Source organism: Carassius auratus, unplaced genomic scaffold (genome assembly GCF_003368295.1).
Source record: "Carassius auratus strain Wakin unplaced genomic scaffold, ASM336829v1 scaf_tig00217012, whole genome shotgun sequence".
Lineage (NCBI taxonomy): Eukaryota > Metazoa > Chordata > Actinopteri > Cypriniformes > Cyprinidae > Carassius > Carassius auratus.
Window position 1 is genome coordinate 20128 of NW_020528850.1, and position 16211 is coordinate 36338.

The window sequence follows — 16211 nt, forward strand, 5'->3', positions numbered from 1 at the left end:
AATGATCTTATCACATATTTTTTATGTATATATAATTCTTGTTCAGTAAATAATATTTTTTTCAACTTTTCATAAATATTCCTGCTATTTTTCTTCCTGATAATGTGAAATTGGCATCTGTGCAAAGTTGGTGCAATAAAATAATGTCATAGTTAACAATCACTTGTTTACATAGATAGATAGATTCATAGATAGATAGATAGATAGATAGATAGATAGATAGATAGATAGATAGATAGATCTCATATGTATTTTATATTATTTAGTCTCTTATAGGCTGTAGTTTGACAGAATTGTTCTAATTCAACATTGCAGAAATCAATCAAACTTTTTTTTTATTATTGATATTGTCCATCAGATGTCAGCAAAGCTCAAGACTATTTTTTGTCATATTAGTGAATTGATTAATGGTTGTGGAGTAATTAAATGCACAATGTCTATTAAAATAACACACACAGTGTATGTAATGTGTGTGTGTACACTATATATATATGTATACACACGTGCACAAACTCAGACTTACCTCATTTATCATATAATGTCCAGCAAAGCAGGATCATCATGTAAAAGGTTCGGCAAGGCTAGGATTTCTCAGAAGATAATAAAAGAAAAAAAGACTAGAAAAATATTTCAGTTATTTCAATGTCAAATAAATAAATACTTACATCGTGCTGCTCTGTGAACCCTTTGAGATTTTAAGAGAACTCATGTAAGTTATACTGGATGCTCTGAGAGAAAATTATATATAAAAAATGGTTTAATGTAAGTTATGCATAAATTACACATGGATGTGTAACTATTTAAAAAAAATGACATAAACAAAAACAAATAGTTCAGAAAAGTAAAAGAAGAGAGTTACAATGACTAAAAGTGAACATAATGAGTAAAGCTGACTAAAAATGATTGTTTGTGCTCTTATGATTGTAGTCGCCATTTCGTCCCACAAATTTAATAAATCTAAATATTACTCTTGTACTGATTGTTAAAATTAGCTGTTGAGCCATATTTAGTTCAGTAATATTTTTAAAGTTTCAGTGGAAACTATCCACCTTCAAATGATATAACATTTAGTCTATTTCAATACAACTATTTTTAGTTATTGCAGTATTTAAGTTATAGAAAGATAAATATTAAAAAGCACATAAAGGCAGATAAAGGTGCAATATGAAGGATAATTTTTTTTTTTCTTTGTAGAATTTTAGTTGAATATACTGTGGCTGATTTGTAGATTTACCTTTTTTAGTTCCTCGAGCACTCAAAAGGATTTCTGAGGCACCTTTAGTTTTTAGAGTATTGTTCTTTTCAGTGAACTATGGTCAGTTATTTCCAAGTTAATGATCATTTTTATTTGTGACTGTTGTGAATTTGACCCTTATCTTTAATTTTTTCTTCTTTCCCATATATATATATATATATATATATATTTACTACATATCCCACAATTCCAAGTAAACTACAATACCCATGCAAGTGCACTACATTACCCAATACACTTCCTGGTCAAGGTCTATAAGTAGACCTCATTTCCTTCCATTGTTTTGTCTTCCTTTGGTAAGGTATGGGTGTTTGAATGGACACCCAACCATGTCCTTTGAGTCCTTTCCTTAAGATGCGTTAAGTAAGTTTGTTTGCCGATTTATTGTTTGGATCGAGTATATATGTATTTGTTGTTGAAATGTTTGTTGATGAATTGAGTTGATTTCTTTTATTCTACTGTTTGTAGTGACTTAAGACCATCTTGTACATGTTGCCCATCCAGTTCATCCTGTCCATCCATTAACATCTGTCCATCTCCATGTTATGGGAATTGTCTATGAATAATCATTTTGAACTTAAAATAAAAAGAGAGCAAAGGACCGGTATCTCTCCGGTGTTTTAATCAGACACACCATCAAGTTTCTACACCTCCGATGAACTTTGGATATATTAACATCTGATATCCCACAGTGACCTTACCTGTTTTGTGTGCTCATTCACTTTATATGTTCATTTCCACTGCTGTTATTTATTTAGTTTTCTGTGAATTCCCCTAAAACGTTTTTCAAAACCCATATTTTTCTGAAAAACAAAATTACATTATTAATCTTTTAATTATTTTAGCAAAGTTTTATAGGCTACTCATAAAACAAAAATAACTCAAAAGAAAACATCATAAATGATATTTTTAAATAAAATGTTTTGATCTTTTCATAAATTGATTTTTTTAAATATATTTAATACAGTGTTCTATAAGAATGAGTCTTAGTTAAAACTCCTAACTGATCATGCTTGACTGTAACAAAGCTGCTCATTGTTTCAGAACCTTTATATTTTTAAATTGTTATCTATTTTTTTTTTTTTTTTTTTTTTTACATGTAACTTTAATCCAAATAATGTAATGCAATTTAAACATTTGGTTTAATTACCAAATTCTATTTTACATTTAAAAATATAACTGCAGGATAACTGCAGTGTCCATACCATGCATTACATCTCAACAGTGTAAGGTGTAGAATTAATTTTGTCATTGTGGAAAAAACAAACAAACAAAAACATTCTGTTTAAACTCTGTGTTACAGAAAGTCAAAGTCTGGCCAGAAGTTACATCTCAGTGACTTGGTGACCGCATCTCTCTGAAAACACAAAGCATCACTTTCCTGTAGCTTTTCTTTCTATGCATCAAGATGTGTTCTTCATTGTGTCTGACGATTTTTGACTAAAGTTTGTTTGTGGGTGGATGTGTGGATAAATTATGTTCATACTTTAAAGATGGACATTTGCAACAGTGAGGTGATACAGGATATTTCATTTAAGCCATTCGTGGACAAATTGCCCCTTTATATTAATTTAATTAGGCTATAGCCTACAGAATAACAAGCATTATGACCGCACACATAAGGCTTGCCACAAAGAACCGGTTAAAGTAGTGATTATGAATGTGACTAAATTAGCAAGGAGACATTTAATTGTTTAGTAATAAACTGGTGTTTTCTGTGTCGCTGCTGAGATGAAGTTGACCATGTGGACTCGCCACCAGAGAGAAATGCACATTTCATATGGATTACATAATAAGAGTAGCCTATTTATTTTGGTTTGAATATTTTCGTTTAAAAGTAGACATTTCAAGCTTTATGTAATGTATAGTCTATATTTCTCAAATCTGTGAGACACAAGCAGAGTTTCGTCGCCCTCCAGTTCATGTGCAATGCAAGCATGCTGGAGCCTTATTACATTATCTGCTATATATTTGCTTCTTATTTATTAAATACGGGCAATTGATTGATAAAACATTGATCAAAAATAAGATACAATTAATTCAAAATGAAAAATCTTTTAATTAAACTTAATGAAGTCGTCAAAATCATGTTTTGCCAAAAACAGCGCCGTTACTCCCCAGTTTTCTTTGCCGCCTCCATCTCTACTCTCTTAGAAAAAAAGGGTTCATTGGGGTTCTATACAGAACCATAGGGTTCTTTACTCAACTCCAAAGAACCTTTTATGCTAAAAAAGGTTCTATAATGACAAGAAAGAACCCTTTTGGCACAAAGGTTCTTTAGGCTATTATTCATTCATATATTACATTATTCTGCAACATTTTGTATTTGTAATTAAATTATTGTTTGTAGTAACTGATTTTTGGAGAAAAACTGAAATGACACTCTTCGTGTGATATTAATTAACTACGTAAAATGATATAAATATATACATTTTCTAACCCCCATATCTTGAATTTTGTGATCATTCACATGAATTCATAAATGCATTTAAATACACTGAATAATGCAGTGAAAGAACGCACTCAAAATGCACACGCGCTATGCGCACTAGTATGACTTCATCATGTTACTTTACATTAGCCTAGATGCGTGCACTTCTTAGGCACGATTTGTTTAGTTTTTGAATACACTTAATACTGTTAAAAGGCCCATCATTAAAACAAAAAATACAGTTCACATATCACACCTAAACATGCGCGTAAAACTTAATTATAACTAGCTACTAAATTAGTTAAAAATGCCTATCCATATAGAGCTATGATTCGCGAACCCCAAACTGACTCAAATGATTCGCGATGCCGCTACGAACTCCCGAACTGACTCAAATGATTCGCGATCCCGCTACGAACTCCCGAACTGACTCAAATGATTCGCGATCCCGCTACGAACTCCCGAACTGACTCAAATTATTCGCGATCCCGCTACGAACTCCCGAACTGATTCTAATGATTCGCGATCCCGCTACGAACTCCCGAACTGACTCAAATGATTCGCGATCCCGCTACGAACTCCCGAACTGACTCAAATGATTCGCGATCCCGCTACGAACTCCCGAACTGACTCAAATGATTCGCGATCCCGCTACGAACTCCCGAACTGACTCAAATGATTCGCGATCCCGCTACGAACTCCCGAACTGACTCAAATGATTCGCGATCCCGCTACGAACTCCCGAACTGACTCAAATGATTCGCGATCCCGCTACGAACTCCCGAACTGACTCAAATGATTCGCGATCCCGCTACGAACTCCCGAACTGACTCAAATGATTCGCGATCCCGCTACGAACTCCCGAACTGACTCAAATGATTCGCGATCCCGCTACGAACTCCCGAACTGACTCAAATTATTCGCGATCCCGCTACGAACTCCCGAACTGATTCTAATGATTCGCGATCCCGCTACGAACTCCCGAACTGACTCAAATGATTCGCGATCCCGCTACGAACTCCCGAACTGACTCAAATGATTCGCGATCCCGCTACGAACTCCCGAACTGACTCAAATGATTCGTGAAACCGCTACCAACTCCCGAACTGATTCAAATGATTCGCGATCCCTCTACGAACTCCCGCACTGACTCAAATGATTCGCGAAACCGCTACCAACTCCCGAACTGATTCAAATGATTCGCGAAACCGATACGAACTCCCGCACTGACTCAAATGATTCGCGAAACCGATACGAACTCCCGAACTGATTCTAATGATTTGCGAACCCGCTACGAACTCCCAAACTGATTCAAATGATTCGCGAAACCGATACGAACTCCCGCACTGACTCAAATGATTCGCGATCCCGCTACGAACTCCCGAACTGATTCTAATGATTCGCGATCCCCAAACTGTCTCAAATGATTCTGGAACAATGAACACGGGTCTCTTCCATTAGGAGCGCGCATACTGTGCGCCTACATTTTTAATAACGAACTTGAGCTCAAAAAGATGCAATATGTAAAGGGTCCCTTACTTATAGCCTTGTTTGCTGCTCTTTAATTTCATTCTTTGTCATTTATGTGAAATTATGACGTACCACAATTTAACAGTTTTGCTTTATGGATAAATTTGTTTTTATCTGTTGAACACCAAACATAAACAAAAAGAAGTAATAAACTCATTTTTTTCTTTAATTTTACAAAGTAAACAATTTGTTTGCATTTGCAGGAGCATATTCACGCAGCGCTGTCTCGCGAGTGCAATGCACGTTTTTGAATTCCAGCAGTTGAGAAGAGATTGATCCCCGTCTGCTGATTTAAACTGATGGTCTGACAGAAATATTGTTGTGGTAAGTCAGAGAAATAATATTTTCAAGTAATTTACTTTTTATAAGCTTTTATAAACCCATTAGTAATTAAGTTGTCAATGTTTCTACAGCGGATTTACACTAAAACAGAAAGAGCCTGAACCGACCGTGTCACAAGTTTCCTTACATCGGTAAGTTTTGTTGTGCTTGTTGCAAACTGTTAAATTTTGTGTTTTCTGATCCTAAGCTTAGTTTTTAATCTGCAGTATGAAGACATACGGCCAAATCAAGTTTTTTATTATTCTTGACATCCATGAATAAAAGTCATGTGGGTTTGGAACAACAAAGGTAAACCAGTAAATGGAGACAGAATGTTTTTTTGGGTGAATGAATGCTTTAATTCTACTGATAATTGATTTTCAGTTATTTGTGCTATGTTACTTCTAAATATTTTCCTTATATGAACTGTCTTTTGCTCATTTCAGCAAACAAAAAGATGCAAGACTGCAAACTTTCCAGTTCTCCTGTGTACTGATAATCCGGTTTCCACCCAGTCCCAGGAGGTTCGTCTGTTTTATCCTTCTTCACTCAAATGTGTTAAAATTGGTTGGTTATTGACCAGTAATGCAAGGAGATTGTAGATAAACAATAGGAATTGTGTTATTTACTACTTTTTTCAGATTATATTAAACCTGGAAAATACTAGAGAAGATCAATTAAGTTTTCAGGAGCACATTACTGTGATAAATGCTGAACTATGTAAAAGACAACCTGACTACACCAACATATCAAAAATCTAATGAGATGCGCTCTTTTTAAAAGAGTTGATTTAATGACAAAATCAACATGAGAGGTCATGGACATGTTCCCATTTCTTCAGGTTCCACAACTTGAGTATTTGTTTTTAGTGTTGTTTCCTTTCAGTTTAGTATTTCCACTGCATTTTCAATTTTTTTTTTGTCAAAATTGTTTTAATGAATTTTTCTTTCTTTCTTTTTTTGGTAGCTGCTGCATGAAGTGAAGATGCGGTTTAGGAAGGACCTTCATCTTAATCTAGAGACTGCTCTTCAAGTCCTGAACAGTTTAAATTAAATTTATGCATTTAGCAGACGGGACTTACAGAGCATTCAGGCTATCGATTTTTTTACCTATCATGTGTTCCCGGGCAATCGAACCCCTGACCTTGCGTTTAATAGCACAATGCTCTACCAATTGAGCCACAGGAACACTACTCTTTACTTCAGCAAACTGACAAAAACACAAAAACTGTTCTTTTTTTCCTTAACACAACCATTAGTTGCTTGGTTTGTTGAATGGTTGCTCTAATAAATCTATTTATACCATGGTTTGTCTGAATATTTGATTCTGATTGGCTAAAAGGTGTGCATTAAAATAATTTGATTCACAGATAGTTCCAGTCAGTTTAATTACAATTAAAGTTTAATGTGCTGCTGCAGTGACATACATGCAAACAAAACACTTGCACACAGAGATCGGAGATTAAAGTAATGTGAACTGAGACATTTTGCATTTATTTTTTTTTATTTTTTTTTACAACCTCAGTTGCATTGCTTCCCTGCCATTCATAAATCCTCTCCTGTGTTCTCATGGAGTAGTAAAGTGTCGATTGTAAGCATACTTCAGAATCTCATCTCTTCAGAAAATGATCTGAACTTGAGTTCCAAACTGTATGACGTTCATTGTGATGAGCAGATATTTGAGATGCCATCATTTTAAAGAATTGCCAGCCACGATCACTTGATTGCATGTAGCTCTGTGAATGTGATAACAAAATAAAATAAAAATGTCTTGCTCTTGTAGAATACTCTTATTGACCGTTGTTTTGTAATATCAGGAGAAATACAAAGATGTTAAAATTGAGAGAGGGCTGCTCAGTTTCTCACAAAAACATTTGCACAATTGAAATGAAAGACTGGAGGCAAAAAAAGCACTGATACATTTTTTTTTTTAGCAACCAGCCTTTAGATCTAGCATTCTGCATGCTTTAAATCAGATACAGAAATGATGTAGCTTGAACGAATAGCATTTTTATTTAAATGAACAACAGAGAGAAAGTGAGGAACTGCATGTGTGAATAATGTTTGTGTAGTGTCTCTTCAATAATCAAGCTGCAAGTTTAGTTAAATCAAAAACAGATACATTGATGCTTTTGAGTTTTTCAGTATGCTATCCAAGCTATTTTATTAATGAATATTGAATTGATCACAAAGTTTCTGTGGTCATGATTGTTTGTGAGTTGCGTGTGTAACCTAGCCAGTGAATTGGACCTTTCCACCGTGGTAAAACATGGTCCGTCACATCCCTAATCGTTTGGAAGAAAGTATGCAAGATTCTAAGTTATTTGACAAATAATTTATAGGTTTTTCCAACTTGCAGGAATCAGTAAAGCCAACTCCGACTTATTTTGTAATATGTAGATGTAGATGAAACTCTATTTTCATTATTTGAGATTTTTTTTTTAAATGGTTGGTGTTTTAAGGTTGATTTGTACATTTAAAGCCTTGAATATTTGAAATTACAGTAGCATTCTTTCAGTAATAGTAATTATTTTTATTAATATAAATAAATGACTAGTTTTATGCACTTTGGGTGAGCTTTTTTCAGTATTCATGGGTGACTTTTTTATGTGAATTATATTTTTACATTTTAGGGTCTTGATGTTTGTCAATTATATGAAATATTTAATCCGGAAAGGACAAAATAAATAATCATGAATGAACCCCTAAAAGGTTCCATATAAATCCTTTTTGGTTACAAAGAACCCTTAAGGGTTCTATATAGAACCTTTTAGGGGTTCCAAATACATAGCGCCTGATAGAACCTTTTAAGGTTGTGTATATAGAACCTGTTCTTCTAAGAGTGTTCCTGCAGACTGAGCTCGTGCGTCATCTTCACGCCAGTTATTCAGCCAATAAAGTGTAGCCTATGTATTTCAACACTGTGTCTAGTACTATAGAAATTACAAAGGTATAATTGGCATCTTTATTTCAAACGAAATATTATATAAAGAAAAAAATATATAACAAATCTAATTTTGGATCAACCCGCACATCACTGATAGGTGTTACACCAAATTCTGTGACCATCGTATTCTGTGACCCTAGTGGGCGCTGTTGTCACAGTTTGGCTTGTACTCAGAATTGGGTAAGAAAACAGCATCTCTGGATGAATGAACGATAGAAGTGTCTAGGAGGTAGATAGAAGGACACTCTGCTCACTGGACAAACTGATTCAGTGTGTTGTGAGTATCCTGAGATCAGTTCAGTTACCAATGTTTAGGCATAACTACCAATTTGGATCCAGTTTGGAGGCAGCAAACATTCTTAAAGGTTTGTCAGTGGAAGTCCGTGGCCTTTTCAGTGAAGTGGAAACTCTGGTCAGGTTGCTTCTGGTTGTGTGTCAGGAATCAAGAAAAACTAAGACAGCATTTAGTAAAATTGAAAATCAATTGGGAAATCTTTAGGATAAGCAATGCACACGGATTATATAAAACTATACTGTCAGTACATCATAGTGAAATGAAATTGTTAATGAAAAGTCTATTCAGTGACTAACATGGAGTGTCCAAATATATTCACAGTTACAATTTAAATAAAATAATACAGTGATAATATATGCTAATTCTAATCTGAGCACATATGAATTTACTGGTAATAGTTAATCAGCACATCTCTAAAGAAAGAAATCACTAGATTAGACCTCATTTCTGAAAACTAGATAATTGTATGATCAGCAGATGTCTATTATTTCAGAGTCCAGGTTTTGTTTTGTTCATGTCATACAGCTGCTTATTACAAGAGCAGTGTCTTGTAGGCTACACTACATGTTCAGATTAATAGTTTATATATTGATAAATAATTAATATGTTTATACATTTGCCTATTTGAAAATGTTTTGAATCTGGTCTACCCAGACACATTTTAATGTTCAAGTGTTATGTCTATTAAAATAAGTCTGTAACTATATAGTAGTCTACTTTTCATGTGTTGATATCTACAGAACTGAAGCCTTATGATCACAGTCGTAGAAGCTAATGCTTGGAAATTATGTTTAAAGTTTTCAAGTCCATCATTATTAGTAGCACGCAAGCACCCAATAATCACCTTCATGCTTTGTTACAAAGTTTTAACCTTCTGTCAATTTTATGATAAAATACAAACAATAAACGTCTATTTTACGATTTTTTAATTTGTAGTGAGATAATTCGTTCAGTAGCTGCATATGAATCAGTGATGTTTTCCTCTTTCATATTTGCATCACGAAATAAACATCAATATTTTAATGTTGAAAAAAAATCTGAACAATTTAATACAAACAAATTTCTAATGAATCGATAAATCAGAGTTAGTTCAAAAAAGTTAAAAGAATTTTGTATTTTTTTACTTCACAATATAACATAATTTTATTATCGTAATTTTTGACTTTATTCTTAACATATTATGACCTTAATGTTATTTATTAGGTTATTTTTCAGCGTGGCACAAAAATGCTGCATTATAGGCTACAGAATGCAAACACAATTTTAGCAGAGCGGCCAAAAAACAAACAAACAGAAAATAAAAAATATAAAACAAACAAACAAACAAAAAGGAAAAATAGAGGCAGGATGTTTGGGCCGGTTTACCGATAACGATTGATCTTAGAGCTTAAGAGCGTTTTCTACGAGAAATTTAACTATCTTTCGTTATTGTTTCACGAGTTTTTCCCCAAAGCATAGGAGTTTTTAAAGGTTTATGATGACCAAGCCATAAAATAAAGGCTTTTTCTTTTTTTTCTTAAAGAGAGTGCCTTGGAGTTTCCTATTTGTTCTATATTATGATTATCCCATCCAAAGAGCACCTCAAGCTAACATTTTGAGTCCTGGAAGCGCCCCTCTATAGACATTTAATGCACTTAACACAGTCGCACGTAGCTGTGCTTTAAGTGCTGCTTAGGAGTCGCTGTCCGTTTGTCAAGTGCTGAAATGTCACATTATAGAACGACTCTTCATTGTAGTACACAATCCTTTATTGACCTTAACTTAATGCTGCGTTCCAGACAGACAACTTGGATATAATAACTATAATACAATACAATATTATATTATAGTGTATAATATTATACTTGACATAATAAATATACTTTAAATATTATATATATATATTATGTTAGGTAAAAAAATGTAGGCTGAAGAACTGTAAGTCGCTTTGGATAAAAGCGTCTGCTAAATGCATACTTTTATAAAAAATGTATTTATTTAGTATAGTAGGCTATAGAGAAAGAGAGACACATTATTTCCGGGTCTTTCATTCTTTTTTTTTTTCAGTCATTTAATTTAAATGTGTATTTCTATTCTTTCTGCCATTTTTTATTAATTTATCAATTAATAAAAAATTCAGAAAACGAGTCATAAAGTGTACAATAAAGCACAATCAAATCCTTATATTATAATCACATTGCCCTTGAATCAAGTCAAAGGTGTAATCTGCAGATTGTCCTGTGATCACACAAATCTGTCTTCGATGCACTTAGGGCTTTATGATTACTCCAGAGCACTCGTAGATCTACGATGATTTTCAAGTGCTACTTAAGTTAAGAGGCTTTTGGGAAACAGACCGAATATTAAGATCTGTCTAACGATCGTTTTTACGAACTTCTTAGGCTTACGAAGCTTTTGGGAAACTCAACCCTGATTGTTTTCCTTATTTTACAAAAGCATAACGTTTTGTTAATATTGTGAGTGCACACAAATAGAAGTAGACCATTTGCAGTTCTAAATAATGCATAGGCTACTATTACATTTATGAGCAAATGTGACGGCGTATTTTTAGGTTTTTACTATCATTAAAAAATAAAAATAAATGCGAGCTGACGCCTCCATGTCCTGCAAAGCGCTCACTCTCCGCACAAACGATTGGATATGTGCCTAACAGCGCTCATTTATCTAGGTTAAATGTTTAAATTAATGCTGTGGAATGCATGAAGTGATTATGTCTGTTTATTTTAGGCAAGTTGTGTTGGTTTGAGAAGAATACAATTGATCAAACATAATGCTCAACTCACTGTCTGCTGTTTGCTCGTTCCTTTAATAAACAAAAACTTAAAACACAAAATGTTCCAAACATATTTAGATTAGATTAAATATTAAATATTAGATTAGATTACATTAGATTACATTATATTCAACTTTATTGTCATTGCACATAAGGTACAAGGCAACGAAATGCAGTTAGCAGTAGTGCCAATAAGCAGTGTACAGAATATACAGTGTTTACAATATGTAACAAATGTACAATAAATATACAAATAAGGCAGTGCAAGTAATATATATATATATATTTTTTGCTTGTTTGTAAATCAGATGAATCAGTGATGAGGAGCGGTGAGGAGTCTGTGTGTGTGTGGTGTGTGTGTGTGTGTGGGGGGGGGGGTGTTGAGGGGTGTCAGAGGGCAGAGTTCAGTAAGGAGACAGCTGTAGGGAAAAAGTTGTTCCTGAATCTGCTGGTCCTTGTCCAGAGGTTCCTGAAGCGCTTCCCGGAGGGCAGGAGGTTAAACAGTCTGTGGTCAGGGTGAGAGGAGTTCTTGAAAATGCTGCGAGCTCGTCGTAGACAGTGTCCTCCTCTGCATTTGGCAGTTTTCACCACCCTCTGCAGTGCCTTGTGGTCAGTAATTGAGCAGTTCCCATAACAGACTGTGATGCAACTGGTCAGGATGCTCTCGATCGCACACAAGATGGTGGTTACCAGGAACTTGAAGCTGAAGACACGTTCAACAACCATCCCGTTAGTGTGGATGGGGTCTTGCATGCTTCCTATCTTCTTCCTGAAGTCTACAATGAGCTCCTTTGTCTTGCTGGTGTTAAGGAGCAGGTTATTGTCAGCGCACCATGTGGGCAGGTGCTGTACCTCCTCCTTCTAGGCAGTGTCATCATTGTTTCTGATGAGGCCAATCACCGTGGTGTCATCTGCAAACTTGATGATGGAGTTGGATCCATGCACAGGCTTGCAGTCATGGGTCTAAAAGGAGTAGAGGATTGGGCTCAGCACACAGCCCTGTGGTACTCCGGTGTTAAGTGTGATCATAAAGGTGTTGAACAAGGGCTGGGCCCATGCAGGGCTCTATCCATACCGCTGTTTTAATTAGAAGCCCCCCCCCCCCCCCCCCCCCCCCCCCCCCCACACTGGGAATGCTTCTAAACTGTCCGGGCCCATATGCACCTGTATATCCTGCACACTCAGACTATGCCACTGAGGAGACAGATGTGTACTTTAGGTATTGTTATCATGATCATTACCACCTTAAAGCCTTCCTTGGGGCAAAATAGGACAAAACCAAATTATTCTGAATGTATTTATTCACAGGTATGCTTATCCATGCGTACATTATAAAAAAAATTCACAAATTACACCTCATATAAGTCACACCTCATAAGTGCATGTTACAATGTCATATTAATGAGCTCATCCGAATGCCATATGGTGGCATCTGGCGTAACTTGCCAATAGTATCCAGCTGCAGACCCACAGCCACCACCAGCACTGCCAGGACCCCCGCCGCCAGGACCGGAAGTGAGGGGCGGAGTTATAATTGTCAGAGACCTATGATAAAGACACAAACACAGAAACACAGGGTCGGAGTTTACTGCCTAGTAGCGCCACTTAAGGTTTTGGAGTTTTTTTGTTTATAATGATGTATTAAGATATGGTTACAGTACAATAAGCATTTTTAAAACATGAATATTGTGTAACATTATTGTATAGTTATCCGTTTCATTGTATGATGAGAGTTCCTTCCTGATCATGAGGTTGAAAAAAAGTAATGCTTGAAACTTATGTTAGGTTTTATATAAAACATCCTTTATTTTTTCAAGAACATATGTGCAGCATGCAATTTTTATTTTAAAAATATAAAAAAATGAAATTGAAAAAAAAGAAGAAGCCAACTATTCTTTTAATCGTTTTAAAAGAAAGAAAAATGTAAATAAACTTCAAAATATGTCAAATGCAGAATTTACTCTGAGGCCCATTTGTCATGGCAAAAACCTTCCGTCTCTTCCCAGAGATTGTTGAGGGCTTTCTCCTTCTGAGCTTCATCCATCCGGATGAAAAGAGGCTCCTCCACTGGACCCTTGAACAGATGGCTGTTGGAATGGAGCCATTTCAGTGCTTTATTCATGTGCCAGATTACTGGGTGCTCCTTTATTACAGAAAGTTAAAGGAAAATGTGACTTTAATATTTCTTGTAAAAGTTAAGATATATTATAATTATAAATATAATTATATAAATATATATACACACTGCTTCACTGCTGCTAAGCGTAGCTTGTTCTCTTCTTTCGAGTCTTGTAGGGATTTCTGCACTGGAATATACATATCTTGATTAATTTAAAATTAATCATAAGAGGGTAAAAATGTAACAGTGGGCTGGAGTAAATGTCCAGTATCTACCTTTTAGAGAAACCCCAAAGTTTTCTAGAAGAATTAGACTACACCTCCGAATGTTTGGAAAGTCGCACTGGAAGACAAAAGTAAAATCTTGATATTTCAAATGCTACAACATCATAAAGGTCAATTACTTGAACTGGTAATTACTTACAGATGTAAAATCAAAGGGTGCTCCCATGAAAAGATGTAGAGCATACTGGAAAGCAGTAAAAGTTAAGAAACATTATCATAAAAAAATAAAAAAAATAAAAACCAGAATATCTCACCATCAACATGAAGTCTCCACAGTCAACACCCCCAATCTGTTGTGGGATATCCTGAAAAAAAAAGGTAATTAAGGGTTTAAACACTTCAGTCCAATCTTTAGCCGACTTCTTTATAACCAACCTTGGTTTTTCAGTAGCAGCCATTAGCCAGGTGAAATGCTGCATTTTTTGGATTACTTTTATTTTGGCTTTATGAGGACACAGATGTCCTTATAAACCATGTTTATGTTCTAACACCTATATCATTATACACACGAACACACACACACACACACACACACACAATAATTATTTTTTTTTTTTTTCTTTTTTTTTTTTGATAAACCTACAGACCCAAATACCATACAAGGGTTAAAACGTCACTGCAAAGGCCCATTACAACATGCAAAAATGAATCGAACCATCCGTAGCATTTTTTTATATATATAAACAATAGAGAAGGGATCCTCAAATCTGGACCTAAAAGATCCACTTTCCAGCAGAGTTTAGATCTTACCCTAATCAAACACACCTGAGCATGCTAATCAATGCCAATCAATGTCTTTGGGATCATTAGAAAATCACAGGCAGGTGACTTTGATCAGTGTTGGAGCTAAAACTCTGCAGTGCATTGGACCTCCAGGGCAAGATTTGAGGAAGGGGACAATAGAGTATGACTACATATTCATGCTTCAGTAAGATGATAAATCCTAACACAAATTAAACATTTAACAGATAAACGCTGAACTTTAAATATGCAATAATTTTTCACAACGATGTCCAAAAATTTGGCCATTTGGCTTTCCATAGAACACACCCTGAGCAGCTCTGACATCACTGTAGTTCAGTGAGAGACTCCGAGAAAGTGAAACTAACTTGATCTACAACATGGACGCCAGAAACCATCGAACTCTTTAAACAACTGAATATTGAGTCGTTCAGAGACACTTGTGAACACATCTGATACTCACAGGTAAGTGATAGAAATATAAGAGAGATTGTCCTGAACAGGTTTCTAATGGCAGTGGTCTGGTTTAGTAGGGTTTATGCAGAGTCGGCGTCAGAGCAGATCTACTGGAGGGGCGTTGGATCATCGCCGGGGGGGGGGGCACTGTCATTTGATAAATATTTTTTGACGCATTGGCAACATCATAGTAGCATGGAAATCCAGACCTAAATCTGAAAGATCTATATAGAATGACAATGAACGATTTAGACTTGGGTTTTATCTAAAAGAGGAACAGAAGACAGCTGTTTTGCCGACCGGATACGGCAAGAGTCAGTTAGCTTCAATGATCTATATAGAATGACATTCCCTAGAATATTAGCTCCAATTATCTATCTATATAGAATGTCATTATATAATTTATTTTTTATTTTCACCTGTCTTGATTCCTAATACACAACAGATGACGATTGTTAGAATACGATTCCATATCAGGTTAGTATGGCCTAGTTCAGCACTTTGCGAATGGACAGCGACTCAAGTTGCACGTAGCCTATTCTCGCGTTCTACGAGTTCAGTAGCCTACATTTTTTGGAAACGCGCGAGGAATTGCGGCTCATAACCTTGCACGTATGAGCACTTTTAAGAGCTGAGACAGGATAGGCTACATCGTTATCGGGAAACCTGACCCAGGACAGATAGCCTAAACAACAGAAAAGGACAGAAAATAATAGTATAAATATAATATAGGCTAAATAAAAATGTCACAACAATAATGAGGCACTCACACAAGGTATAAGTTTAACTGATTTTTTAGTTTTTGATTGCGTAAGAATTCAAATTTTGGTAGAACTTGAAAAATAGATAAAGATAAATAAAAACAGAAAATACAAAGTGTGCTTCAACAAATAAAATAATTTATTTAAAACCCCTTTTTATTAGGGTTTCAAGCAGGGGCGTAGCCATCTTTTCAGAAGTGAGGGGGACTAAATTATTAATATATATATATATAATATATATAATATATTACAATATAATATAAAACATTACAATAGAACATTAGCGACAACGATAGCTG

The 16211-nt window shown here is 35.1% G+C and overlaps 2 long non-coding RNA genes across 2 annotated transcripts; one reads left to right on the forward strand and one right to left on the reverse strand.

Moving 5' to 3' along the window:
• The first annotated feature begins 1516 nt into the window (after positions 1 to 1516).
• Positions 1517 to 6812, forward strand: LOC113099689 (uncharacterized). Its single transcript, XR_003289501.1, has 5 exons — positions 1517 to 1618; positions 5420 to 5540; positions 5630 to 5689; positions 5984 to 6061; positions 6504 to 6812. It is a non-coding gene; the product is annotated as an uncharacterized LOC113099689 (long non-coding RNA).
• Positions 6813 to 13961: 7149 nt separating this feature from the next.
• On the reverse strand, positions 13962 to 14262 carry LOC113099691 (uncharacterized). The gene is made up of 3 exons (XR_003289502.1): positions 14209 to 14262; positions 14094 to 14138; positions 13962 to 14012 (listed from the first exon to the last, which is right to left on the reverse strand). It is a non-coding gene; the product is annotated as an uncharacterized LOC113099691 (long non-coding RNA).
• Between the last annotated feature and the right edge of the window lie 1949 nt (positions 14263 to 16211).